Genomic DNA, 27,339 nt, shown 5'->3' with positions numbered 1-27,339 from the left:
TGATAGGATAAAAAGATCCTTGGGTTTTGAAGCTGGGTTACAGATACATGGTGTTTATTATACCATTCTTTTTGCATTTGTGTGTGTTTGAAAACTTCCATAATATTTTTTTTAAAAGAAGAGTTGGTGTTTAAAATACCAAAGCAATATTAAGAAAAAAGAATAAATCTGGAGGCATCACATTACCAGACTTCAAACTATACTACAAGGCTATAGTAATCAAACAGCATGGATTTGGCACAAAAACAGAGCAATAAACCAATGGAACAGAAAAGAGAACCCAGATATAAAACCATCCACATACAGCCAACTGATGTTTGAGCAAGCACACAACAATATACAGTGGAGAAAGAAGCCCTATTCAAGAAATGATGCTGAGAACATTGGATAGCCATATGCAAAAGAATGAAACAGGATCCATATTTCTTACCACTCACAAAAATTAACTCACAATGAATAAAAGACTTAAATGTAAGACATGAAACCATAAGAATTCTAGAGGAAAATATTGGAATAACTCTTCTAGATATCAGCCTAGTCAAAGAATTTATGAAGAAGACCCAATGACAATCATAGAAACAACAAAAATAAATAAATTGACTTGATTAAATTACAAAGTTTCTGTATAGCTAAGGAAATAATCAACAAAGCAAACAGACAGCCTACAGAATGGGAGAAAATATTCACAAGCTGTACATCAGATAAAGGGCTAATAACCAGAATCTACAAAGAACTCAAACAAATCAGAAAGAAAAAAGTTAAACCACTCTATTAAAAAGTGGGTAACAAGAATGGAAAAATAAGCACAACATGTACTCATCAGCAAATTGGTTTCACTGATCAACACCTAAGTGGACATGTAGGAGTAACATTTATCGGGTACTGGGCAGATGGGAGGGAGGAGAAGGGGATGGATATATACATACTAAATGAGGGTGATGCACACCATCTGGGGGATGGACACACTTGAAGATCTGACTTCGGTGGGGGGGGAGGCAACATAACCTAAACATTTGTACCCCCATAATATACTGAAATAAAAATAATAATAAAAATGATTTTCTAAAAAAATAAATAAAAAGTGGGTAAAAAGACATGAACAGAAGCTTTTCAAAAGAAGGTAAACAAACGGCCAATAAACATATGAAAAATTACTCAATGTCACTAATCATCAGGGAAATGCAAATTATTAAAACCACAATGAGATATCACCTTAACCCAGTAAGAGTGGCTTTTATTAAAAAGTACACAAACAATAGATGCTGGCATGGATGCAGAGAAAAAGGAACACTTACATGTTGTTGGTGGGACTGCAAATTAGTACAATGTTGTTGGTGGGACTGCAAATTAGTACAATCTCTATGGAAAACAGTATGGAGATTCCTCAAAGAACCAAAAGTAGGCCTACTATTTGATCCAGCAATCCCACTACTGGGTATTTACCCAAAGGAAAATAAGTAATTTTATCAAAAAGACACCTGTACTCAAATATTTATTGCAGCACAATTCACAATTGCAAAGATGTGGCATCAACACAGGTGTCCATCAATTCATGAGTGGATTAACAAAATGTAGTATAGTTATACCATACCAAAAAACCCACCTAGCCATACATATATTTTTAGCAGGAATCAAAGTGGTTTCAGAGTACTAGTCAGCCATAAGAAAGGATGAATTAATGCCCTTTGCAACAATTTGGATGGAACTGGAGACCATTTTCCAAGGTGAAGTATCTAAATAATGGAAAAAGAAACACCACGTTTTGTATTAATTGACTGCATCATTGTTAAAGAGAGGCAGACGGCCAAGCATTACCACCACGCTTGTGAAGAAAGCCTTTGATAGGAAAGACAAAGACCAAAGCAGAGAACATTAACTCAGGGGAAAAGAATTCATGCAGTGAAATAGAACTCCTGGCTCTTTGACAATTAGATACAAACAGCAAAACAAATCTTTTCATTTATATCTGAGAAGATGCAAGACAAGTTTATGCCCATGAAATAAGATCAGGATGCAGTAGTGAAAGGAAAGCTCAGATGAGAAAAAAGATATCTTGGGAATTTTTTAAAATGTTAAAATTGATGACATTTCCCCTAAAGAAAAACAATAAAGCAGAGATGAGTAATAGAAGAAAGGTTTTAAAATTAAAGTTCAAGTAGAAGTTCCAGATAAGAAAAAAAGGAAAGAAAAAGAGAGGCAGAAATAGTAATAAAAAAAAAAGTTGAATGGAAGAAATAATTCACAGAACTTTTCTTAAACTGAAGCCTACAAATTTGCAGACAGCAAAGGCTTACTGAGTATCCAGCAAATGGGTAGAAAGAGACCTACATCAAAATGAATCATTGTAAAATTTCAGAACACCAAGGAAAGGGATATTCTATAAATTCCCAGAAAGAGAGAGAGAGGAAAAAAATCCACCTAATCGTACATATATTTTTAGCAGGAAACAGAGTGGTTTCATATTTCTTAACACAACAGAGGAAGGTAGAAGACAACGCAGAGTGATGACTTCAAATTGTGAGGCTTTCAAATGATTTCCAAATTAGACTTCTATACCCAACCAAAGTAACCATCAAATATGAAGGTAAATTAAATACATTTTCAGGCAAATAAATTGATAAGAATTTTCCTCTCATGTAAATTAATGCTTTTTAGAAATCAGTATTATTAGTGGGATGTCAATTATTATTATCAGGTCTGACAATCAAAGTTTTCTCTTATAAAGAGCATTGCTTACATTAACATTTTCCAGGGTATAGTGACAATTTTGGAGGGTGTCCTATACTATCAGATTTTCCATAAAAAATTTTGAACGCAATTTTAATTCTAAGAAAGAGAAGATTGTGTGTATATATATATATATATATATATATATATATATGTGTGTGTGTGTGTATAATGTAAATAGTCAGACCAGCAACATATACCTTTTTCTTGTTGTGAATTATTAAATTTGTTCAATTTACAATTTTTGTTCAGTACTAGCAATATGGTACTATAGGGTATGAGCATTTCTGCAACCATATGAAAAAAAGTTACAATTTTTCTTTCTTAAGTTTCTTAGAATTTTTTTACCAGATGTTAGAATGGCTTGCCCTTTTTGAGACTAAAGACTGGCATGTCAATATTTAGTGTAATGAAAAAAAAATTTGAGAAATCCAAAACTTACAACAGAGAAAGGAAATCATAGAATAGATTAATTTAAAAATTGTGTAGCAAAAATAATCAAACTATGCTATATTTCTTAGCTGTTGATAACAGCAATATGATCATCAAGATATATATATATACTGAATACTTATTCAACCAAAATTGCAATATTAATTTGATGGGACGATGATAGAGAAAGAACATATGTATATATGTGGTTTGGTAGGGTTGGGGAGTTGGTGTGAAAAATAGCTAAATAATGATCTCCCATAATGAGAAATATAAAGTAGTACCAACACATATATGTTTTCTCAACATATTGTATTAAATAGAGAAAGTTCAAATAATGAGGACTTCTGGGTAGTAGGAAATGTAGGTATATATGGATGATAGAGCTTCTGTTTGTCTTAAGAAGCCTGGTGAAACTCTTGAACTTTAAAAGTATGTGTACCTGTCACTTTTATTAACAAGTCATTTACAATTATAAATGTAAAAATGTTGTATTCTTATAATAAATAACTAAAAATACACCAATATATTTTTATCACTTAGAAATTAGCATGTTAAAAATGTAGGAACATATATGCAGGCATCATTCATTAATACATGCAGCTAAAAATTACTGAGGTAGCCAGATAGCAATATTTTTAAATTAAGTTATAATTATAAAGCTGCTTTTTTTCAAAAGTATTTCACCTATTTTTATTTTTAAAAATGTCAAATAAATTAAGTGAAACTGAATAGTTTGACTAATCTAAGATAATGCTTTGTTTTCATGGCATATAATATTTCTCAAAAGGTCTCCCAAAAAATAAAGAAAAATTATGAATAGCAGTAAAATGTTGGAGTTGTTATATTTTCTCTTTATCTGCTTAAGTTTAGAAACAGCTGATAACCAATTCTGAAAGGGTAGAAATAATTTAACAACCTGTACCTTTTTCACATCTTCTCCATCTCTAAATTTAATTTTTGATTGATTGAAGCTTTTGAAAATAAGAAATCTGATGTTGAAAGTCTTATTCTTTACCCTTAAGCAAGCATATACATTCTTGACTGTGCAAGGACTTTAAAACTGCATTTGTTATTAGAATAATTTATTTTAGATATCAGTGAATAACTCTGATATTCTTTGAATGACAATTTTGGAGGAGAAATAAGTTATGGGGCAATTCTGCTTTAAAGGCCTTTTAAGTGTTCCTTTGCCATAAGATCTCCTTTATAAATTCTTGTGAATATGATTTATTTTTTGTTTTATTTATTTATTTTTATTTTTTTGAGACAGAGTCTCGCTTTGTTGCCCAGGCTAGAGTAAGTGACATGGTGTCAGTCTAGCTCACAGCAACCTCAAACTCCTGGGCTCAAGCAATCCTCCTGCCTCAGCCTCCCGAGTAGCTGGGACTACAGGCATGCGCCACCATGCCTGGCTCATTTTTTCTCTATATATTAGTTGGCCAATTAATTTCTTTCTATTTATAGTAGAGACGGGAGTCTTGCTCAGGCTGGTTTTGAACTCCTGACCTCGAGCAATCTGCCCGCCTCGGCCTCCCAGAGTGCTAGGATTACAGGTGTGAGCCGCCGTGCCCGGACATGAATATGATTTTAAAAATCCAGCATTGCAAGGATAAGCTTTGCCTGGAATCTCTTTGTTGCCTATCAAATTGACATAATTTTTCTATTACCTCACTTGATAGGTAGTTGTTATTGGGCCATTCAGTGTGGATCTTACGTGTAATAATCATAGTCTTAAAAAGAATTACTTGTAGAGACATTTGAAGTTGCTTGTGCTTATTTAGAAAATAGTTAAGGTAGGTGATGACTTATAATGAATTTCTTTTTTCTTCTATACCATTTCCCCATGCATTACTGAGTTCTTAAAGGCTACCATAAATTGTTTTAAGTCTTACTGTGAAGTGATACTGTCTCCCAACATGGTCCAAAGATGCATTTTCAAAAATCCTAGCTCCTTGGACATTAATATCAGTAACATGGAAAGAGATTCAGTGATCAGATAACTTGGGAGAATAGAAAGGTACACAATTTTCTCCACTTTTCATCTTCAAAGAAACTTTAACATCCTAATGCTCATTCTGAACCTTCAAAGTGTGGACATATTATTCAATAGTCCAAATTTATTTGACTGTATCTTACCCCCTCCATTTTCAAAAAGAATTTCAAGGAATTAGTGTTCCTTTGAATATATGTTGGAAAATTATTTTATAGCCTATCCTAGATAGCAATGATAAAACTAGAAATTTCATCAAATGTGTTGTCTTATATTTTTAATTTTCAAATTTAAATTTGAGAACCAGAGGGTCAGAAACTTCTGAAAATATACCTTTCATTTGCATTGACAGTAACCTCTAATTTATTTAAATTTTTATTTCCCAGATAATGGTATAATACACACAGTTATTCTCAGAAGATAAATTCAAATTATTTTTCCTCATAGATTGATCATTGAAGACACAATTGATAACAGTAATGGAATCACTGGAAATAAAGGTTCTAGAATAGATACATATTTCATCCCTTTGTCCCTTAATAGAATTACTGATCTATCTAACAAATAATTATTAAATATCTACTATGTGCCAGTATCTACCATGTCCTGGGGATACAACAGAGAAGAAAATGTGAAGATGTCCCTTCTTTCTCAGAGTGTATCTTTTAAAATGTGTTAATACTAGCTAAAGTTTATTGAGTATTGTTCTAAATCCCTTTTATATATTAATTTATTTACCCTTCAACAACCCAATATAATAGGTGCTAATATTATCCCATTTTGTAGATAAGGAAATTAAGGCACAGGAAAGCTAAAACAAGTAGAGATAGAATTTGAACCCATACGGTCAAGTTCTTAAACACATTCTCTTAGCCATTATGCCATCATATCCTCTTTTGTACTTGAATGTATACCTTCTTTTGTATTTGAATTATTTTAGCCCTCAGATGTTCTTTATGAGTCTTTGAACTCTTAAACATTGTTTATGCAAAATTATATTACTCTAATCTTTTAATATAAGTAAATACTAGGAAATATTCAAATAAACACCTAATTGTTCAGTCATTTGGAGTCAGCATTTTAAAAGCTTTTAAATAGTGCCTGTTCAGTTGAGGAATTTTTAGCATAGAGAATACTTGGCTGTTTCTAATTCCCATCTACCACTTAGTTGTCCAATTCTGCATATCATAGTAAGTACCATTTGTAATACTAGTTCTTTCAAAATTGTTGATTTTTTTTCAACTAAAGTTGGTCATGCAACTGGGGTGATCAAAGTACACAGATTTAGCTGGCTATTGGAAATTTGAGGCCTTTTATCTTAAAAGACATTTAGGGCTCTCTACACAGAGAAGCAGGAATGTGATAGAAAATTATACAAGAGAGAGAGAGAGCAGCCCAAACAGAAGAAAATGTATAGTCAGAGACACAGGGAACTAGTAACAGTTTATTGTGGCTGGAGACCCAGCAGAAAAAATAGTTTAAAATACTCAACATACACAGGAAATAAGAATTATTTTGTATTCCACAAATAACTTTTGCAAGATTAAAATGTTTAGTTTCTTAGTTTCATAATAGCATGCAAAATATAATCTAGGTCACAGAAAATAATTCATGTATAACTCTAAACAGAATGCATACAAATAATTTATATGCTATAAAATATATGTTTGTAATTTAGACTGTCATTTTATTTTTCAACTTTAATTGCCCATCCTCCCTTTAAATTATAGATACTGATATAAGTTAATAAGAACAAATAATTCAGAAAAATAAACTCATCTTTACAGATACTCTGCAAATATACCAATTTATGGTTTGTCTGCATACTTGTTAATTGTGATGATAATCCTCTTAAACCTGGAAATATTAAAGTTGAAAAAACACTTACAGACATATCATTCAGATGTGAGGTAACATGGTATAGAGTGATGTGGTTCAGAACATGTTACACCAAAAATATTTTAAGCTGAGGGAATTTGAGAAAATCACAGGAACAGGAAGGTCTTTCTCATACCTTGTCCTACCCTTCTCTCCAGAAGCAGTTGAAAATCCTAGGAAGGATTTTCAGACCTTTCTTTGAAGCAGATTTTAAGACCCTTATGTGAGAGGTAACTTCCCTGTACCCATAGAAAAAGAACATTCTTATCTCTGAAGAAGAAGGGACACGGAGAAGAATCCAAACAGGCCTTGTTAGGTTTCCTTCAGTTTATTACCATTGGATCATAGTTTTTTATCCAATTATACTTCTCTGTGACTATCCACTTCTTCATCAAATCTGGCATAAAAAATATACATTTACACATTTATTTGGGTCCTCATTTCCTTATGAATCCTTCTGTGTCACTTAAACTTATATTAAATAAATTTGTATGTTTTTGTTAACTTGTCTTTTGTTACAAGGGTCTCAGTCATGAACCTAGGATGAGTGAGGAAAAGATATTTCTCTTTCCTTACAATGGAATGGTACATTTACATGCTGAAATTCATGAGAAATTAGATATGAAATATTATAACAACTAAACAGTATGTTCAGTATATTTTTTCTTTATAACTGAAAATAACATTGTTTTAAATAACTACAACCCTATATCAGGACTACTCTGTATCTGAGGTCCAGCAGCAAAGTGGAATGGAGTTGGTTATCAGAAGACTAAAGTCTTTCAGCTCTAGATTTTTAAATCAACTATGTGCTCTTAGGTAAAGCATTTTATTCCTGTATGTCTCAATTTCTTTATAAAAATAGAATAAACTTAATGTCTAAGTTCTTACAGAATAGTAAAAATAATATATAGCTAATGTCTTTGAGCACTTAGTATAACCCAGGCATTGTGTTAAGTGTTTAACATATGTTATTTTATTTCACTTCACAAATAATCCTGTGGAAATGAGTAGTAGTTTCATTCTCTTAAAACAAAAATACTAAGTGATGCAAAGAGAGATTAATGGACTTACTTATGGTCACATAAACGGTAAGCTGCAAATTAAACTCAAATGTAGTTTTGTCTGATAACAGAGTTCATGTGTTGTTGGCTTCCTTATTAGAGACGTTGGAATTAAGTATAGAGAGTCTTAAGCTTTCCAGCTTATTAGGCCTTTCTGATGTTGCTAAATGTATTACATATCCAATTTAGAATGTCTGAATCAATTCTAGATGAATTTATCCTCACTATAAATCTCTACAAGAAGCTTATGAATAGAGAGAAAATGAAGAGGCTTTTCTCAGGCAAAGGTTAACACAGTATTTAATTTCTAAGTGCTTTTCTTTTCTTTTTCTTTTTAATGGCAGCAATTGAACAGATATTGTTCAAAGCTTACAAGCAAAACAACCATACTGTTCATATAAATGAAAGGATGATTTACCAAGAGTTAAGCAAGCTATATGTGATAAAGAAAGACTGTATTAGGGTTGAATAATGAGTCCATTCTAGTTTGGGTGATTATGAAAAAGGAGTTATTAAAAACAAATTCATAGCTAAATTCCCATTAGAAATCTTTATATTCTGGACCAATAATTATGAGAATTTACTTTTTTAAAAAGTTACTTGCATTTTAATAATAATATAAGGCAATGGAAGGAATAAAGCAACCCACTCTTGATGTGTCTTATGGAAAATTTGAAATAAAATAATAACTGAATTGTCAGGTTTTATTCTCACGGATCAAAAAATTTTTTGAACTTCACAAAAATATTTGATGGCAGAAGTAAATGACATTGCATAACTGACATTATCAAACACTAGGTTTTATCTTTTGGACAGGAGGCAAGTCAATTGCATCTTCCACAAAAGCAAGAGAATTGAGATATTTGGAAGCTTGAAACCAGATTCTGAAAGCAAGAATGTTTTTGATCTAAATGTCAAAACTTAAGGATTTTAGGATAAAAACTGATTTATCTCCATGAATAAAATTTGATTCTTGAATTTATGCAACAAATATTTAAGTCTGGATAATATTCCATTGCATATATATGCCACGTTTTCTTTATCTATTTATCCATCAATAGATAGTTAGGTTGCTGCCATGTCTTGGCTATTGTGAATAATGATGCAACAAACCTGGGAATGCAGATATATCTTTGAGATTCTGATTTTTTTTTTTTTTTTTTTGAGACAGAGTCTCGCTTTGTTTCCCAGGCTAGAGTGAGTGCCGTGGGGTCAGCCTAGCTCACAGCAACCTCAAACTCCTGGGCTCAAGCGATCCTTCTGCCTCAGCCTCCCAAGTAGCTGGGACTACAGGCATGCACCACCATGCCCGGCTAATTTTTTCTACATATATTAGTTGGCCAATTAATTTCTTTCTATTTATAGTAGAGACGGGGTCTCGCACTTGCTCAGGCTGGTTTCGAACTCCTGACCTCGAGCAATCCGCCCGCCTCAGCCTCCCAGAGAGCTAGGATTACAGGCGTGAGCCACCGCGCCCGGCTGAGATTCTGATTTTGATGCCTTTGCATATTACCTAGAAGTAGGCTGAATCACATAGAAGTTTTATTTTTAATTTTGGGGGAATCTCCACATTGTTTTCATAACAGCTGCACAAATTTGCATGCCAACCAACATTGTACAAGTTATGATCATATATGCGTAGAAATTTTGTTCCATTGATCTATATGTCTGTTTTTATGCCAGCACCATATTGTTTTGATCAGTGTAGCTTTGTAATACATTTTTATATCAGGAAATGTGATGTCTCCAGTTTTATGCTTCTTGCTCAAAATTTCCTTGGCTATTCAGAGTCTTTTATGGTTCCATTAATTTTTAGAATTGTTTCCTTCCATTTCTTTAAAAAATATGCCACTGAGTTTTCAATAGAGATTGCACTGAATCTGTAAATCATGTTGGGTAGTATGAACATTTTAATATTAATTCTTCTGGTCCATATGAACTCAAATGAATTAACAAGAAAATAATTCTAACAACCCCATCAAGAAATGGGCAACGGAAATGAAAAGAAACTTTCCCAAAGAAGACAGAATAATGGCCAGCAAACATATAAAAAAATGTTCAACATGTCTAATCATTAGAGAAATGCAAATCAAAACCACAATGAGATATCACCTAACCCCAGTGAAATTGGCCTCTATCAAAAAATCACAGAACAACAAATGCTGGCGAGGATGTGGAGACACAGGTACACTCTTACACTGCTGATGGCACTGCAAATTAGGGCAACCTTTGTGGAAAATAATTTGGAGATATCTCAAAGAGCTAAAAGTAGAAATACCATTTGATTCAGCAATAGCATTATTAGGCATCTACCCCAAAGAGCATAAGACATTCTATAATAAAGACATCTACACCTGAATGTTTATGGCAGCACAATTCACTATTGCAAGGATGTGGAAACAACCCAAGTGCCTGTCAATTCATGAATGGATTATTAAAATTTGGTATATGTTTACAATGGAATATTACTCAATTCTAAAAAATGACAGTGAGCTAGCACTGCTTATATTATCCTGGATTGAGCTTAAGCCCATTATCCAAAGTGAGGTGACACAAAATCAGAAGAATGGGCTCCACATGTACTTGCCATCAAATTGGTACTGACTGATTAACACTATGGTACTCAAATGGTGGTGATGTTCACCAGGGATTCAGGGGTTGTGGGGGTAGACCCACATCTGAGAGATGTGGTGAGCATGTGGAGGGGAAGGGCATACCTCTAACCCTAGCTAGGGAGAGGCAAAGATATAAAATGAAACCAAAATGTCTGTGCTCTCATATTTTCTTGAAATAAAAAAATAAAATGAAAAAAATGACATTTAAATCAGAAAGAAGTAAAATTTTCTGTTTGCATATAGCATGATCTTCTATGCAGAAAACCCTAAATACTCCACCAAAAATGTGTTAATACTAATAAACAAATTCAGTAAAGTAGCAGGATACAAATCAACATACAAAAATCAGTTTCGTTCTGAACATAGTTTACTATCCAAAAAGGAAATTAAGAAAACAATCCCTTCTATTCAAAAAGAATAACATACTTAGGAATAAAATTAACCAGCGAGGTGAGAAGCTTTTACACTAAAATTATAAAACACTGATTTAAAAAATTAAAGCAGACACAAATAAATGGAAAGGCATCCATGTTCATAGAGAATTTACTTTTTAAGAAGCAGATCTCACTACTCCAAAAAAGAAGAGAAAAGATACTGATATGTATTTAGAATCTGTCATGGATTTTCTTCACAATGAAATGGTAAAATCAAATAGATTCAGATGTGGAAGTTTTTTCATTACTTCATAGGACATTGGATATATTTCACCGTTGGTATTAACATCTCCAAAATATCAATACAGTATTTTTTTCAACCTGGTGATAGCAATATTCTTATCCTCAAATTCTTGCCTAAACTCAAAATCTTAGATGGAAATACAACTTCAAAACATATATGAAAATTTTGCCATGAATTAGCTGAAAATATCTTTCTGTTTCAGCTTCTTCATTCAGTTCAACAAACATACTACATTGTTAGCATGTGTAAAGCGAGGCACTGTGATACGACTTAGAGGACTGCCATACTGATTAAATATCTCAAGGAGCAAAATAATTACCAAAATAAAACATAATTAAATGAAGACTGACATTTGTAAAAGTTTATTATTTCAAGGATCTAAATAAATACCCGAGTAAAATATAATTAAATGAATACAGAGATTGTTGAAAATAATAAAAAGTAACTACAAGAGAGATATGATCTAATTATCTTGCAATTTTTGGTAAATAAAAGATTATCCAAGGCTAGAAAAACCAAGGAAGGATTCATGGAAAACTAGCATAAAAGCTAGCCTTTAAAAAGTTACTAGGTCTTTATACGTTATTTTTCATTTGTTTTTCTCAGCTTTTTATCCTTTTAGCCGAAAAACTTTTAAATCTACAGAAAAGTTGAAAGGATGATACAATGAACACCTTTATATCCTTCACCTAAAATCAGAACTATCAGTTAACATTTAGCTACATCTGTGCTTGTGTGCTACTTCTCTAGCCCTCTCTTTTCCTTTTATCAATGAATGAACCACTTGAAAGAATGTATAAATGATTCATATGATTCTAAGAAATAGAAATGTGGAAAATATATTACAGATTTCAAGCACAATGTGAAGAGAGAAAGAGTTCAGAATGAAAAGGAACTGTTTGGGGAAGAGTATAAAGTCATGCTATTAGGGCAAAAGGTAAATTTGAAAGAAAATTGTTTCAGGTGAAATTTTGAAGGGCCATTGGAGCTAGAATAAAAGCTTAGAACTTTATTCTGTAGGTAAGAAAAAACCTTATTTTGATACTTTTTTACTTTTGTGGGGTTTTTTCTTTTTTCTTTTTTTTTTTTTTTTTTTACTTATCTGCTACCACTGTAGCACTTAGATACAATTGATTCATTCCTCATTCAATTTCACTCATTCATTAGCTTCCAGGGTATCTATTTTCTTGTTTCTCCTTTTACCTCCTTGGTCACTCCCTCATACTGCTTTCAACATAATGATGGCCCTTAAAGTTTATCTCCAGCACTAATGTGTCCTCATGTTTAGAGTCATGTTCAATTCAATATATATTTACCTGTATGTCCCGTAAGCATCTAAAACTCCATATCCATAAATTTAAATCATCTCATTTCTATCTTTTTCTAAATCTGTTGCTCCTATATGTACTATATTATTGTCATCATCTTCCTACTTGCTCAAACCCAAAAGAAAGGTATCATTCTTGCCTTTTCCTTCTACCTTACTATCTCATTACCTAATTCTGTGGTTTTATCCTCATTCTCATTAACATTTGAATACAATCCATCTTTCCATTTTTATTGTAACTGCAGATGCTGCTTTCTTCTCATACTCATTTTTTCCCCATGTTTTAACTCATAGCCAAGATAGCCATTTCCCTTGAAAACTATCCCTATCACTGAATATCTGAGTTAGAGGCTTTGTCTGAGTGCTCTCACAGAACCCCTTCTATATCTTTACTATAATTCTTTTCATAATGTGCTGTAATAATTTGTTTGCTTGTCTTTATTGTTCTCTCTACAGAATAACCATTGAGGGTAGAAAATGCATCTTTTATCATATTTCTTCCTTGCCAACAACTTGTACACAGTAGCCAACATACAAATATTTTTTGGATGAATAATTAATGGATGAATAAGTGGAAGGATTTAAAGTAAGGCGATGAAATATTCACAGACTGTGCTATATACAGCAATTTGCTAGTTGCATGCAGGACAACCTTTAAATGTAAAGGGCTTAAAGTGAGAAGACTACATAATCTGAGACCTTACAGCAGTCTATATATTCCCTGTATCACATTTGTCTTAGTCCATTTTGTGCTTATACAAAAGAATATCACAGACTGGGTTGCTTATAAAGAATATAAATTTATTTCTCTCAATTATGAAGGCTAGGATGTCCAAGATCAAGTCATCAGCAAGTGGTAAGTCTTTTCTCTGCTTCGAAGATGATGCCTTATCGCTTCATCCTCTTGAGGGAAATAACCCTGTGTGTTCACATGGCAGAATAGTGGAAGAGAGTGAACCCACTCCCACAAGCACTTTTTATAGTGGCATTAATTCATTCATGAAGGCAGGGCCCTCATGATCTAAAATCCTCCCATTCCGCCTCACATCTCAACACTGTTGCACTGAAAATTCAGTTTCCAACATATGAATTTTGGAGGACACATTCATGTTATAGCAACATTGTATTGTAATAATTTGTTATTAGGTTTATATAGTTTACCAGATGCCAAACCCCTGATAGCTATGTGTGATTCATCTCTGAATCCCTTATACCAATACCAGTATTTGTAGGTATTAGAAATTTAAATGTTTTCTGATTAAATGAATAAAGTTAAAATTTAGAAGAGGTTGAGCAAAGAAGAGAGAAATAGATTCTTACATAGGACCAGAGCTGAAATATGGAGAGCATAACTAATATGTTTCTCAGATCAATGTGCATATTACAGATGAATAAATATTGTTGGACTGTTATAATTAAAATTCCAAATACCTGTGATAATAAAATGACTGGCTGGTATTGTCAGAGGCAAAATAGACTTAAGTGAAATTTCAAATTATGTTTTGAATGTATAGGAAATACAGTAACTGGTTATTGATTTGAGGTTCAAGGCATGGGGAAGAACAGACAGTGTTCAGAGTTAAGATTAGAATGCAAATGGGAAAAAATTAGAGTATGCTCCATTCCCTCCTTCCCCCAACACTATGGCAATCACAAATTTACTTTCTGTCTTTATGTATTTGTCTATTCTGGATATTGCAAGTACATTGAGTCATACAATATGTGTCCATTTGTGTCTCATCTGGTTTCTTTCATCTAGCAAAATATTTTAAAGATTCATCCATGTTGTAGTGCAGTACTTCATTCCTTCTTTTGGGGGTGTGATGTAGCTATTCTCCAATTATATAGTAGTGATGGTTGAACAACATTGTGAACATACTATAAACCACTCAATTGTATACTTTAAGAAGGTGAATTTTATGGTTTGTAATTTATATCTCAAAAAATGAAAGAATATTCAAGAATTCTTATCTAACTTCACTGTATTATTTATAGACGTATTAATCTAGATAATTTAGAGAGATAATGGTAAATTCAAAAACTTATATTTAGCATTTCATCATATATATGTTTGAAATTTTGGATTCTATTCATATACACTAGTGATCAAAAAGAAATTAATGACTGATTTGAGAAAATAATTTCTATTCTTTCATTTCTGGTTCTCCCTATTTACCTTCTTTATTAGAACAATATATAGATAAAATACCCCAAGTATTTTATTAAGTAAGCTCAATGTCCACTCAAACCATCTCAAAGAAGAAAGGATTTGCCATATGTGAAAGACAAAATGAAACACTAAGGAATATAGTGTAATACTGTGTGGATGCTTTTACATAAGGAGCAAAGGGACTATAATTTTCTTTTGGATTAAACATAGTGAATCTTATTAGATTGATAACAACAATGAAATATTATATATAAGGAACCACAGGTGTGTGTGTGTGTGTGTGTGTGTGTGTGTGTGTGTGTGTGTTTGTATGTCTCTGTGTGTATGCCAATGCATTAAGAGTTAGGAGATTTCTATTTTTCCAATTCTCAAAGACTATCTCCTATAGAGAAATCAGAATAAGAAGTGGCACTTCACTTATCTCTTTGAGTCAATTAATGCTGTGTTTTTCACCCAGGCAACTTTTCTGAAATTTGGACCCTAATTTTACTTTAAATGTATCAAGCACTTTATGTAAAGTATTCTTAATAATATCTATCTCTATGGCAAGTTATCACCTATCAAAAGAGGTAAACCAAGAATATGAATTACCACTTAAGCAATCTAAATGTATTTTTATCCAAGGGATGGCCCTTTTAAATCCCTTTCTGAAAGGAGGGACAGATACAAAAGCCTTGAGGCTAGAAATAGCTATTAACTGTTACCTCCTATTTAGGCCTTAAACAATTCTCCACAAATTGCAGGTCCCAGAGAAAAGGAACACAGGACTAGAAAGATTAGAAGAAGAAAAAAAAACTTTCAGAAAGTTCTGGAGCACAGGTGGTTGATGCCAAATCGACAAAATTCTATACATTTGACTATAGTCATCATAAAGGAATTGGACTCAAAGGAAGTTAAGAAAGGAGTATCAAGTGTGGAACACTCAATTTTTACTAGGGTTAATCTTGGCTTACAAATTTGCCTGTATTTTATTATCATATATTCTAAGCATAGTTTCTGGAGAACGTGAAGGAGAATTAAATTTAGAATATTAGTAGTATCTTTTATAATCAAGATACTCACTCGTTTTTATAAGGGCTAGTTTATTTTAGTCCCAATTTTAACATCCTTTATATGTGTGAGCTGTGTCGTTATATTTGAGATTTTTACTTGGCAAAATATAGGGTAATTTCTATATTTGACAGAAGACTTTTTCTTTCCATTTCATTAATACATCATTCATGACCTACAATATTTTGGGGGGCATGGTTCTTTCAAATGTTTCATTGCCAATCACTTTGTATTTATAAGGAAAAGGAAACAAGTAAATATTTAAATATCCTATAGATTATCATGAAAAAATGTTATAATATGACAAGGCAGCGGAGGAATCTTATGATTACATTTAAAGGAGTATAGTTTTGTAAAGTAATGTAGTGGCTGAGGCAATTAAATGAGTTATAATTCTAATAGCAAGATAATTGTTTCTACATAATTTTTTACTGGTGAAACAATGGAGAAAATATAATTTCATTGCATTGACTTATCACAATAGATATCAGTATTATGTTAAGACAGTTGTCTATTTCAGTATTCATAGTTTTTTAAAAATATATTTTCAAAGACAACTAAACCATTCCAAAATCTAATTCCATGTGATTCTAAAGTAAACATGAAGATTAAGCCTCATCCTATAAAGCTTAAAATTATATTTTAAGAAAATGTATATAACAAATTTTACCAATGCCACCAGTTATAAATTAACAGCATTGTAAATGCAGTGCCTTTTGCACGATATTACTTTTATTTCTAAACATACTACACATCTTTTTCAACAATCTTGATAACACTGAAGTGATTTCAGGAAATTAAAAGAAAAATCTTAACAAGTAACAAAGCCATGCTTGTAATTTTGTCCAGCAATGTTTCTTCTTGTGGGTATAAAATAATAGGACCCACACATTTCCATCAGCCCCATGCTGCCTTTCTAATGAGATGTTACATGTTTTTATGGATATGCTTGTCATGATGATAAAAAGGATAAACCGGGACTTTATCGAGACCATACCATTAGCATCCTGATTTATGTCAATGTGTTCAAAAAATGAAACACAAGAGAAAAGAAGAACAAAGCGAAGAGAGAAATGAACAAAGATGAATAGAATATCACAGGGTAAGACAGAATCATGCTGGTGAAACATTGATCACACACTCAAATTACTCCTCATCAGAGACTTTTTAAAGTGGTTTCTTTGCTAAAAACAGAAAACAAAAACTTTTTTCATTTACTTTTAATTCTCATAGTCCAAACAAGTTGTATTAGACAGCTTTAGGTTTCAAGTAAAAATCAAGACATTATTCCTCTGAGAATTGCCTTTTTTATTTAATTCAAGATTAAAAAACAATACAATCAATGAATAGATTATTTGGAAACTTCTGTTCTTTAAGACATAAGAAAATACTCTTTTAAAGTTGTATATCTGGCTATACATTTAAAAGAATACTATGCACATGTGAATACACTAGTTAAATCTTCCCTAAAATCTGAGGCTGTTTTTGCATAGATGACATAGTTATCCTGGTATTCTAAAATTTAGAAAAACTAAAACTCTTAGAAGACATGTAATGTTCTCAGAATGATGGTTTCACTATAAGAACATGATTATTTGAACTTTATATTTAAACAATAAACACTTTTTAAAAAATAAATGTTTTAAGAAAGCTTTCTACACTTCCACTGTATGTAGTATTGATATTTTGAATTAGGAAGTTATTAAAAGCAAATAGAAAACTTAAAATATTATGTACACACAATTTTGTAGTCACATTTATGTGTGTATAATTGTAGAAGTGAAATAAATTATATACTCCCATAGAATTGAATTTTAATACTTTAGTATAATAGTTTATATTTATACTTATTTTAGGCACTTTGCTTTCTATGATTCACAACCTATGTGATTTATTAAAAAAAAACAGGAAACAAATTAAATTTCTATTTCTCCCTCAAATTTTGCCATACAGATGTCAGTGCAGTAAGTTTTATTGTAATTGCACAATATTTATTCAATATACTAGACATACATATTCCATCAATATAAGATTCATGCATGAAATTAGTGAAGAACATGTAAAAACCTAATGTTTACATTTTTATGACCAGGCATAAATTCCTGTCCTAATATTTTTTTGAATCTCTACCTAGGATTGTTATTGCTGAGCTGTACGGTATGTGCATGTTCAAATTCACTGGGTTAATGCGAAATTATTGTATAAAATAGTTCTGTCAATTTACATTTCCATGGGCAGTGTCCAATAGTTTCCTTTTATCCACGTCCTCTCCAATGCTTTTAATTGTACAATTTCTTCATTGTTGCAAATATAATTTGCCTAAAACTTATGTCATTGTATACTCACTTTGCCTCTCCTTTTTCTAATAAAGTTGATTTTTATATGTTACATGGTGAGTCACATTTCATTTTCTATGAAATGTCTATTTATGCCCCATTATATTAAATAAAGCGAATTTGATTTGTAGCAGGATTTTTGTGTTGGTTTCTACATAAATGGATACCAATCCTTTGTGTTTGTTTAAACTCTTAAAAACAACTTCTGTCTCTTTACTGGTTGTCTTCACGTTTTTAGGCTGTCATTAGATAAAGAAAATTTCTAATTATATAGCACTGAAATTTATTTCTCATTCTTTTATAGTTAGTGATTTTTATTTACGTAAGAAATTCTCCCTGTCCTGAGAGTTTAAAAATATTCCTTTATATTTTATTTTAAAAGGTTTATAACTTTTCATGTTTAGGTCTTTAACATTTCTGGAATCAATGGTGTGGGATAGTAATACATATTTGTTTTTTCCACGTAGATGGCCAATTTTCTTAGCATAATCTTCTGGCTAGACCGTTCTTTTTCCTCTGCTCTTCAATGCCACTTCTGTTATAAAGATCCATAAATATGTTGTGTTTTATTTATTCTCCCTATTCTTTTCTATTTTTAAGTATGTATATCCTTACACAAGTAACATTCTGACTTAATCACTATGGCTTTATAATAAGTCTTGATATCTAGTAGGGCACATCACTGTATTTTTTTAATATTTTGTTTGTGATTGGCAAATAATTGTATATATTTATGGGATGCAATGTAATGTTTTGATGTATGTATACTTTGTGAAATAATTAAATCAAGCTAATTAACATATCTATCACCTCATCTACTTTTTAAAAAAATTATTAATTTTTAAATTGACAAATAATAATTATACTTAGTCATGGGGTACATAGTGATATTTCAATATATACAAGGTATAGTGATCAAATCAGAATAATTAGAAAATGAATTATCTCAAACATTTATCATTTCTTTGTGTTGGGAATGTTCAATGCTCTCCTAGCTATTTAAAACTATATATTATTATTAGCTATCGTTGTTCTATAATAGTATAGACTACTGGAAGTTATTCCTCCTATCTAGCTATTATTTTATATTCTTTAACAAATTCCTCTCTCTTCTTTCCCTTAGCATACCCAGCCTGTATTATCCTCTGTTTCACTTTTTACTTCTATTAATATGAGATCAACTTTTTTTCTTAGCTTCCACATTTGACTGAGAACATGAGTGTTTAACTTTCTGTTCCTGCCTTATTTCACTTAACATAATGCCCTCCAGATCCATCTGTGTTGCTGAGAATGAGAGGATTCTATTCTATTTCATAGCTGAATAGTATTCCGTGGTGCATATATGCCACATTTTCTTTATCCATTTAACTGTTGTTGGATGCCTAGGTTGATTCCATATCTTGGCTATTGTGAATAATGGTGCAATAGGTATGGGTGTGAAAATACTCTTTGATATAGTGATTTCCTTTCCTTTGGATAAATGCTCAGTAGTGGGATTTTTATTTTTTTTGTAGTGAGAGCATTTGAAACCCAATCTTTTCACAATTTTGAAATATACAATATATTATTACTAACTATAGTTACCGTGCTGTGCAATAGATCACTGAAATTTATTCCTGCTGTCTAACTAAAAGCCCCTTTCCCCATTTTTCCTTTCCCCAGCTTCTGGTAACCACCATTTTACTCTCTACGTCTATGAGTTTGACATTTTTGGATTTCACATGTAGGTGAGATCATATAGTGTTTGTCTTTCTGTGCCTGGCTTATTTCATCTAGCATAATATTCTCCACACTCATCCATGTTCCAAATGACAGAATATTCTTTTTTTAAAATGCTATACTATAGTAAAGCATTGTGTATATATACCATATTTTCTTTATCCACTAATCTTTGATAGACACTTAGGTTACTTCCATATCTTGATTATTGTAAATAATGCTGCAATGTACATGGGAGTGCAGATATCTCTTTGACATACTGATTTAAATTCCTTTGGATATATCCATAAGTGAAATTGCAGGATCATATGGTAATTCTATTTTTAGTTTTTTGAAGAACCTCCATACTCTTTTCCATAATGGCTGTACTAATTCACATTCCCACCAATACCATTATGAGCATTCCCCCTTTCTCCACATCTTTAGCAGCATCCGTTATTGTCTTTTTTTTTTTTTTGCATTTTTGATACAAACTATATTTACTGGGATGAGATGATATCTCATTGTGGTTTTGATTTGCATTTCCCTGATGATTAATGATGTTGAGCATTTTTTTAATATATCTGTGGGCCATTTATATATATTTTTTGAGAAATGTCTGTTCAGGTCCTGTGCCCACTTTTTTTTATTGAGTTATATGCTTTCTTGCCATTGACTTGTTTGAGTTCCTTATATATCTTGAATATTAGCCCCTCATCAGATATATGGTTTGCAAATATTTTCTCCCAACCCGTGGGGTGTCTGTTCAATCTGTTATTTCCTATGCTGTGAAGAAGCTTTTTAGTTTGATGTTTTCCATTTCTCCTTTTGTTTTTGTTTCCTGTGGTTTTGATTCTCATCCTAGAAAGCATTTCCCAGATCAATGTTGTGAAGATTTCCCCCTGTGTTTTCTTCTAGTAGTTTCAAAGTTTCAAGTCTTATGTTTAAATATTTAATCTATTTTAAGTGGATTTTTGTATGTAGTATGAGATTAGGGTCCAATTTAATATTTTCGTTCAGATATCCAGTTTTGCTATTAACACTTTTGAAAGAGACTGTCTTTTCCCATTGTTTATTCTTGGCACTTATGTCAAAAATCAGTTGACCATAAATACATGAGATTATATCTGGGTTTTATATTTTGCCATATTAGTCATTAGTTCTGTGTTTATGCAAATACTATGTTTTTTTATTATTATGATAGCTTTCTAATATATTTGAAATCAGGTAGTGTGATGCCTCCAGCTTTGTTCTTTTTACTCAAGATTACTTTGACTATTTGAAGTTTACTGTGGTTACATGTAAATTGTATGATTGTTTTTTCTTATTTGCATGAAAAAGGACATTGACATTTTTATGGAGATTTCATTGAATCTGTATATAGCTTTAGGTGTTCTGGACATTTTAACAATAATTCTTCTCATTCCTGAACATGGTATATCTTTCCATTTATTTGTTTTATCTTCTATTTCTTTCATCAATGTTTTAAACTTTTTTGTATACAGATATTTTACCTCCTTAGTTAAATTTACTCTTCAGTGATTTATACTTTTGATGCTATTGTAAATGGGATTGTTTTATTATTTCTTTTTTTGGATAGTTTGTAATTGATATATAGAGACTTCTGATTTTTGTATTCCACAACTTTACTGAATTCAATTATCAGTACTAATATTTTTTGGTGAAGTCTTTAGGGTTTTCTGTTTATAAGATCATGAGTTCACAGAGACCATTTAACTTCTTCCTTTTTGACTTGAATATCTTTATTTCTTTCTCTTAAATGCTCTAACTATAACTTTTAGTACTATGTTGAGTAGAAGTGGCAAGTATGAGTATACTTATCTTGTTTCTGGTCTTAGAGGAAAAAAAATCTTTCAACTTTTCACTATTGAGGATGATGTTAGATGTGGACTTATCTTATATGGTCTTTATTGTGTTGAAGTATACTCTTTCTATCCCAAACTTGTTGATGGGTTTTATTGTGAAAGGATGTTGAAATTTTCAAATGTTTTTTTCTGCATCTATTGAGATGATTATGTGGTTTTGTCCTTTGTTTTGTTAACAGGAGGTATCATATTTATTAATTTGTGTATATTGATCACTCGTTGCAGCCCAGAGATAAATCTCAATTGACTATGGTGAATGATCTTTTCAATGTGCTCTTGAATTCGGTTTACTAGCATTTCATTGAAAATTTTTACATCTAAGTTCATCAGGGACATTGCCTTGTAATTTTTTTCCATGTAGTATCCTTGTCTAGGCTTTGGTAGCAGGGTAATTCTGGCCTTGTGAAATAATTTTGGAAGTATTTGTACGTCTTTATTTTTTGAAACAGTTTGAGAAGGGTTGGTATCAGTTCTTCTTTAAATGTTTAGCAGAATTCAGTCATGAAGGCATTAATTCCTAGGTTTTTCATTGGTGGGAGACATTTTATTACTGATTCAATGTCCTCATTTCATAATTAGTCTGTTAGGATTTTCTAGTTCTTCATGATTCATTCTTGATAGATTTTAAATTTCTGGGAATTTATCCATTTGTCCAAAGTTATCACATTCATTGGCATATAATTGCTCATCATAGAGTTCCCTCCTGTGTAACACAGGTTTCAACTGTGTGGATCCATATATATGCAGATTTTCTTCCACCTCTATGACCCCTGACACAGCAAGACCAACCCCTCCTCACCATAAAACCTACTCATCATGAAGACCCTTACGATGATCAACTTCTACTTAGTAAACAATATCTTCTTCATTTTTGTAATAACATTTTCTTTCTCTAGTTTACTTAATTGTAACAATACAATGTATGCTATATATAACATATAAAATATATATTAATAAATGCCTTATGTTATTGGTAAGGATTCTGGACAACAGTAATCTATTAATAGTTAAGTTTTAGGGGAGTCAAAACTTTTATGTGGATTTTGAATATGCAGGTGGTTGGTGCGCCAACCCTTGTGTTGTTTAAAAGTCAACTATAGGTTTTATGATCCTTTGCATTTAGCTGGTATCAGTTGTAATGTCTTTTCTTTTATTTCTGAATTTGTTTGATTCATCTCTTTTTCTTCATATAGCTAAAGTTTTATTAATTTTTTTCTTTTCAAAAATCTTTTAGTTTCATTAATTTTATTGTTTTTCTAGTCTCTATTTTATTTATTTCTGATCTCATCTTTTTCATTTCCTTTATTCTGCTAAGTTTGGGCTTATTTTTTCTTCTTTTTCTTGTTCTTTTGAGGTATAACATCAGGTTGTTTAAGGTCTTTATTCTTCTTTTTTGATATAGGCATTTATTGCTATATAGTTTCTTCTTAGAACTTCTTTTGCTATATCGAGTACTTTTTAAAACTATGTTTCCATTTTCATTTTTCTCACAATAATTTTAATGTCCCTTTTAACTTCTTCTTGTCCCATTGGTTGTTCAGGATAATGTTTTTTAATTTCCACATATTTGTGAATTTTCCAAGATTATTCTTGCTATTGATTTCTAATTTCATAACACTTTGGTCCAAGAACATATAATACTTTGATATTATTTTAATCTTTTTAGTTTTGTTAAGACCTGTTGTGATCTAACATGTGATATATACTGGGGAAGAAAGTATATTGTGCTACTGTTGGATGGAATGTTCTGTGAATGACTGTTAGGTCCTTTTGTTATAAAGAGTAGATCAAATGTTTCTTTATTGATTTTCTATCTAGATGATTTGTTCATTGTTAAAAGTGGGGTATTAAAGTCCCCTACTATTATTGTATTGTAGTCTATATCTCCCTTCAGATCTTTTAACATTTGCTTTATATTTTTAGGTGCTCTAATGTTAGGAGCATATGTTTTAGCAATTACTATTTCCTTGGTGAATCAATACCTTTATTGTTATATAAAGACCTTCTTTGTCTGGTTTTACATTTCTTTCCTTAAAGTCTACTTATCTGTTGTAAGTATAGCTACCTCTGCACTCTTTTGTTTTCCATTTGTATGGAATAGCTTTTTCCATCCCTTCACTTTTATGCTATGTGTGTACATAAAGGTGAAGTGAGTTTTTTGTAGGCAGCATATAATTTGTCTTTTTTTAATCCATTTTGTCACTTCACATATTTTGATTGAAAAATTTAAGCCATTTACATTAGAAGTAATTATTAATAGGTAAAAACTTACTAGAGACATTTTGCTGACTGTTTTCTAGTTGATTTGTACATCCTGTGTTCCTTTCTTCCTCTCATGTTGTCTTCCTTTGTGATTTGATGGTTTTCTATAGTGTTATGCTTTGAATCTTTTCTTTTTATCTTTTGCGTATCTACTATATATTTCTGTTTTGTGGTAACCCTGAGAATGTATAAAACATCTTATGATTATATCAGATTATTTTAAGTTGATAGCAGCTTAATTTTGATCACATATACAAACTCAATACTTTACTCCTTCCCCCATTTTATGTTTTTGATGTCTCAATTTCTGTATTTTCATAACCTATATTCCTTAAAAAATGTTGTAATTATTGTTATTTTTAATAGTTTTATCTTAATTTTCATAGATATAATTGATTTACACACCACATAACACTATTAGAGTATTCTCAATTTGACTATGTACTTATTTATAGCACATACTTCCATATGTTTTTATGTTACTAATTAGTGGTCTATTTCTTCAGCTTGAAAAACTCCCTTTAGTATTTCTTTTTTTTTTTTTTTATTTTGGCATATTATGGGGGTACAGATTTTAAGGTTTCAATAAAAGCCCTTTCCCTCCTCCCCCCACAAGTCTAAGTTTCCAGCATGACGATCCCCCAGATGGTGTATATCTCACTCATTATGTATGTATATACCAACCCCCCCGCCCCCCTCCCCCCTGCCCAATACCCTATTACTGTAGTACCTATGTGTCCACTTAGGTGCTGCTCAGTTAATACCAGTTTGCTGGTGAGTGTATTTGGTGCTTGTTTTTCCATTCTTGGGATACTTCACTTAGTAGTATGGGTTCCAGCTCTAACCAGGACAATATAAGATGTGCTATATCACCGTTGTTTCTTAGAGCTGAATAGTACTCCATGGTAGACATATATCACATTTTATTAATCCATTCTTGGATTGATGGGCACTTGGGCTATTTCCACAGCCTCCTTTAGTATTTCTTGTAAGGAAGGTCTAGTGGTGATAAATACCCTCAGCTTTTGCTTATCTGAAAAAGTTATCATTTCTTTATTTTTGAATAACAGAATTGTTTAGTATCGTATTCTTGGTTGGTAGTTGTTTCTTTTAAAATATATCATCATCCTCTTGTGTTTCAGTAGTTTTACAGCAGTTCTTGGCCCTTTGCATTTCCATATATATTGCATAATCAACTCTTGGAATTACAGAAAATCCATGTAGTCAGTCATTTTGATTGAAATTACAGTGACTCTTCAAATCAAGTTGGGAAGATTCAGTTTGTGTAAATTATTGAATCTTCCTATGCTCCAAAATGGTATATATCTCTATTTAGGTATCAACGAACATCTGCTCAGAAACTGCTAAAATAAAAAACCTATTGATTTTATACATGCATATTATTTTATAATCATGCAAGGCAAAACTTAGTTAAACTTATTTCTAAATTAGCCCTAATTTTAAATTAAATTTTATAATTCTGTCTATATTTTGCAACTGATTCTTATATAGTGATCTTCTAGCTTTTTGTATTTGTAAATTTTATTATATCTATTTTTTCTTGTCAAATCCTATTAAATTCAGTGTCTTTCTCTAGTCTTATCATGCAACTAGACCTTCTAGTGCAATGGTGAATAACAGTGGTAGTAGCAGATATCTTGCATTCTTACAGATTTTAAAAGGAATACTTTATCATCTCACTATTGAGAATAAGAATACTATTTGTTATATGATTTTGTTAAATATTCTTATGATAAATTATTTTCTATTCCTAATTTTTTGACAAACTGTTATTATAAATGAGTATTAAATCAAATATCTTTTCTTCTTCTGAGAAAGCATACTGACTTTGTTATTTTTAGAGGGATAAATGGTGTTTATGCATTTTTAATTCACATATAATTGACATAAAATAAGATTCACCCTTTTGAAGCATACAATTCAGTGGTATCTAGTATATTCACTCCCAAAAGAAACTTCACACTTAAGTTCCTCCATACATCCCAAGCCCTGGAAACCACTAGTTTTTCTTTCCTTCTCTATTGATTTGCTTATCCTGGACATTTCATATAAATTAAATTATAAAATATGTGACCTTTTTGGACTGGCTTCTTTTATGTGTTATTTTTCTTTCTGTTTTCTTTTTATTATAACAATCCTTGTGGGTATAAAGTGATATTCCATTAAGATTTTAATTTACATTTTGCCAAAGATGACTGTTGTTGTACATCTTTTCATGTGCTTATTGGCCATTTGTATTTCTTTATTAGAGAAATTTTTATGGTATAATCTCAAGAATATTCAGTGTGCTCTTAAGAATAATATGTATTCTATTGCTGAGTATAATGGTCCATAGAAATCATATTTTTCCCCTTCCAAGGGTTTTTTGTTGCTGTTACACTAGCTGTTCTTTGCTTATTTAGTGATTATTCTAAACTAATGCTATAATGTGAGTATTCTTTCTCATATATGGCCACTGCAATCCCACCTTAGTTTGCTTAATGGTAAGCAAATACCTGGACAGAAATTTTCTTAACCATCTGGAAACAATATGTCTTAACCTTTACTGAGAGGTTCTCTGTGTGTTGGGGCATACCTTCACATTTATCCCAACAAGTTGGCAACACTGACTTAAACGTCTTACTGCTTGTGCAGAGCATGAAGGTCAACAACAGGCAATATTTACAGTCTTCTCAGGTATTTCCGGAACATGTGAATGCTCCTTGGAATGCTCCTTATGAATTCTTCTGGTCTTTAGATTCCAAGGAGTATGTTGAAGTTTTTAAAAGTCCCTATGTACATTGATTCCACAGCTTTTCCTTTTAAAAGACTTATATATATAATTTGCCCAATTGTTAACCCTTGCATCAGGCAGCCACAAAGTTATTGTAATTTTTAGGACAAATGATTTTTTTTAGCACTGCCTTAGTTCCAAGACAGTGTAAAATACAGACAGCCTGGTAAGTATGGTGTTTCAGGGTACAACCTAGCAAGTCACATAATGATAATTATTTGAATATGAAGCGTTCCAGGATCTGTAGCTGATTCTGTTCCCTCTAGTGGTTTCTAAGCTGCTAGTAGTCACTGCAAATATGAGCTATTAACTTTTAAGTCTATCATGGAGCTGGAAAGCATAACATGGGATTAGAACAAGTTAAAAATGCCACAAAGCTCAGTATTCTTATAGATATACATCTATTTTTCTTGAAAAAATATTCTTCCT

The sequence above is a fragment of the Microcebus murinus genome, chromosome X (genome assembly GCF_040939455.1).
Source record: "Microcebus murinus isolate Inina chromosome X, M.murinus_Inina_mat1.0, whole genome shotgun sequence".
Taxonomy (NCBI): Eukaryota; Metazoa; Chordata; class Mammalia; order Primates; family Cheirogaleidae; genus Microcebus; species Microcebus murinus.
The sequence above is the reverse complement of the archived record's forward strand: the minus strand, read 5'-3'. Positions refer to the sequence as shown.